The 2,940-nt window shown below is 39.2% G+C and overlaps 1 pseudogene; it reads left to right on the forward strand.

Moving 5' to 3' along the window:
* The first annotated feature begins 848 nt into the window (after positions 1-848).
* LOC109956433 (protein regulator of cytokinesis 1-like) overlaps positions 849-2,940 on the forward strand; it is a 7,363-nt pseudogene continuing 5,271 nt past the window's right edge.

The following is a 2,940-nucleotide window of genomic DNA, read 5'->3' on the forward strand; positions in this document are numbered from 1 at the left end:
CCTCCCCAAACCCCACATTGGACAGAACAGCGCGGGTATTTCACCGAAACAAGCTGTAACCAATACAATACATGCACAGCTTTCAACGACAGTGTCAAACCCATTTGCACACAACAGAACACACGAACATCAGCGGCCGGTCAGGGTCGCCACAGTATTTTAGACTGACTTTTGTTTTGATCTCAAACATTATCTTGGTAAGGAAATTGTACTTAAAGAATATGATATATAAACCACCCTAACAAAAAAACAAACAAAAAACAAAAAAACAAAAAAAACAAACAAAAAACAAAAACAAAAACAAAAACAAACAAAGCCATTAATTTTTTTTTTATCAGAATAGCTTTACCAGGTAAAGCTTGTCATACCCCTTGTTTTTTTTGCAAAGAAACTTTGCAGTTGCAAGCAGATTTTAAAGACTGTAAAAGTTTTATTTTAACTTTATGTACAAAACTGATCTTACAACAGATTCATATTCAGGCAAAACATGTGCTTGGGGTAACATCAAGGCAAAACACAATAAAATAAGAATAAAATATGGATAAAATTCATTACATACAGTTCTAGTTTTGACAGCTTTAGAGAATGTGCAGTATTTGAACATGTCAGCATTTTAAGTAGGACACAAAGACAGTAAAGATAAATTTAACAAATTTGCTTTAGTTAGGCCTATAAGAAACTTTTGTAATAAAGGCTTTAATGGCATACCCCGCATTCTGTTGGCAGATATTTAATCGGTAAAATAGGCATACCTACAGAAAAACCAGTGTCCCCTGGATCATTTTCCTACTATGTTTTAGTAGCTTTGCAATAAGAAAAACAGCTTCCGGCGACGTCAGTTTATTAAGCCAATCAGAGCACAGACGTTAGCGCACATTTCAAACGCCGTAAACACGAAACGGACTGCTAGCGAGTTAGCCGCACCCTGACGAATTATCTTCTGACTTTTAATCTGACTGTGGTGTAACCATGAGATTGAGGTTAGTAATTAACATCTTTATTAGTCTGTCCTCTAGTTAAAACAGTAATACATATTTAGCAAACATGTTGCTGGTTAGCCTGTTGATTTTAGATAAGTCAAGTGCTAGCTTTGCTGTGAAGAGCGGCACGTAACGCTATCTTGTATCACACGTCTGTGTATATGCTGCAGTGAAGAATTTTGAATTGTAAATACATTAATTTCATGATACATACGACCTAGTATCACTTAACTTTAATGTTATAGCTAATACTACAGCAAATGCAGCTAACGTTAGCCTGCTTGGTGAATGAAATGATGTCCGTATTTAACGTTAGCCAAGTTAATTATCCCCTAATAAACAGTCCGTTGAGCTACCTTTATCCGATTTTAAACTCGTCGTTAACGCTGATACTGCACTGGTTTGACTGGTAACAAGTCTGTGGTGTATAACATAACTTCACTTGGGTTTTCTTGCAGTGAAGTCCACGCAACAAAGTCAGTTGCCTACTTCAACAGAACAATGGCCAGGTTGCAGAGCATTTGGGAAGAAATCGGGATTCCAGAGGAGCAGAGACTAAACAGAACTAAAGCTGTTCACAAGCACATTAAAGTGACTCCCGCATTTGTTTAAATTAATTGAAGGCTAATTGTTGACTTTACAGAGCTACCATACAGAGACATTTTTTATTTCCCTTGCCCTGCAGGGTTTGCTAGATCTAATGATTGATGAGGAAGAGGCGCTCAAGGAGAAATTGGAGAAAAACATAGAGATCAATCACAAGGAACTTAGTAAATTATGCAGTGAGCTTCAGTTGCCCCCCTTTGAGGTATAGTACATTAAGGAAATTTAATTTTCTCATACCTGACCGGGAAAACTGCTTACTGTTTGGGCTAACTAGCTGGGTTTCTCTAAAGGAGGAGGTTGGCTACACCATGCTGCAGAAGGAGAAGAACAGCCGCACACATCTAGAGGTGATGGAGCAGCACAGGAGGCAAAGAATGGAGGAGCTTAAAGACTTTATTGTCAAAGACTATAAACTGTGTGATATTATGCGCACTACTCCATTTTCTGTTGACCATGATGCCGTCCCATCACTGAAACAGCTGGAGACATACCGTGCCTACATTGATGATCTGACCAAAGAGAAGGTGTTGCTCATTCTCTTTTTGTTTCACTTAGTCCTTTACTTTAAAATTTAAACTTGTCTCACTTGTAACTGTCTTTTCAGGATCGTTGTCATGATGAATTTATGAGCATAAAGAAAGACATTGTTGTGTGCATGGATGACCTGGAGCAACAGCCAGAGACCAGTTTTGAGATGGATGTGATGTATGGAGATGAGGAGGCATTTTGCTTGTCAAATGACAATATGTCTGCTCTTAAACTGCTCCTCAATCAGGTGATATTTTTAATTAGATGTATGGTAATCTGACATTATGATGTGAAAGGCTGCAATATCACATATTGCATTATATTTTGGATATATGATTTCTTTCCAGTTACAAGAACGCAAGACTGAGAAAGAAGTACGTTGTTCAGCTTTCCGCACTAAGATCCAGGAACTTTGGGATAGACTTCAGATTCCCCAAGAGGAGCGGGAGGCCCTATCTGAGCATATGGTCAAGTCAAAGAAGAAAAACATCGAGGCAGTAAGAAATCATTGACCTTTATAAGTGATTTCAGACATAGTAGTATGATGTTTCACAAAGCACTACTACTAGGGGTGTGGTGGTTAATTAGCACAGAAGATGTCCCTGGCACTGTTTTATGTCCAGTTAGGTCACACAGAGCTTAGTGGTTCCAGTAGAAAGTCACTTTTGGCTTTTCCCATTTAGGGGTTGCCACAGCGAATCGGCACACTGACAACTCGCATGTTGACATTTAAAACGTGGTTTACGCCAGACGCCCTTCCTGACGCAACCCTGATTCGAACCCGGGCTGCAGCGGCGAGAGTGCTGCACCTTAACCACTAGCCTAC

Source organism: Monopterus albus, unplaced genomic scaffold, assembly GCF_001952655.1.
Source record: "Monopterus albus unplaced genomic scaffold, M_albus_1.0 scaffold19.1, whole genome shotgun sequence".
NCBI classification, from domain to species: domain Eukaryota; kingdom Metazoa; phylum Chordata; class Actinopteri; order Synbranchiformes; family Synbranchidae; genus Monopterus; species Monopterus albus.